Below are 277 nucleotides of genomic sequence, written 5' to 3' on the forward strand. Positions count from 1 at the left end.
TGTGTGTGTGTGTGTGTGTGTGTGTGTGTGTGTGTGTGTGTGTGTGTATTTTACTACTTTGTCTGTTTACGTCTGTAGATTTCTCCTAAATTCACCAAAAGGTACCATTACATAATGCCTCATTTGCATATTTAAACATAACATTTCAGAAAACTTGTAATACAATAAATACTCTTCTTAATGCGAGTGATGAAGTGGTGAAGTTTCATGGTGATATCTGTGAGTTCATGTGTTCACCTGTAGTCTTCTTAATGTGAGTGATAAAGTGGTGAAGTTT

Source organism: Anarrhichthys ocellatus, unplaced genomic scaffold, assembly GCF_004355925.1.
Source record: "Anarrhichthys ocellatus isolate YVR2014 unplaced genomic scaffold, GSC_Weel_1.0 scaffold4451, whole genome shotgun sequence".
Classification (NCBI taxonomy): domain Eukaryota; kingdom Metazoa; phylum Chordata; class Actinopteri; order Perciformes; family Anarhichadidae; genus Anarrhichthys; species Anarrhichthys ocellatus.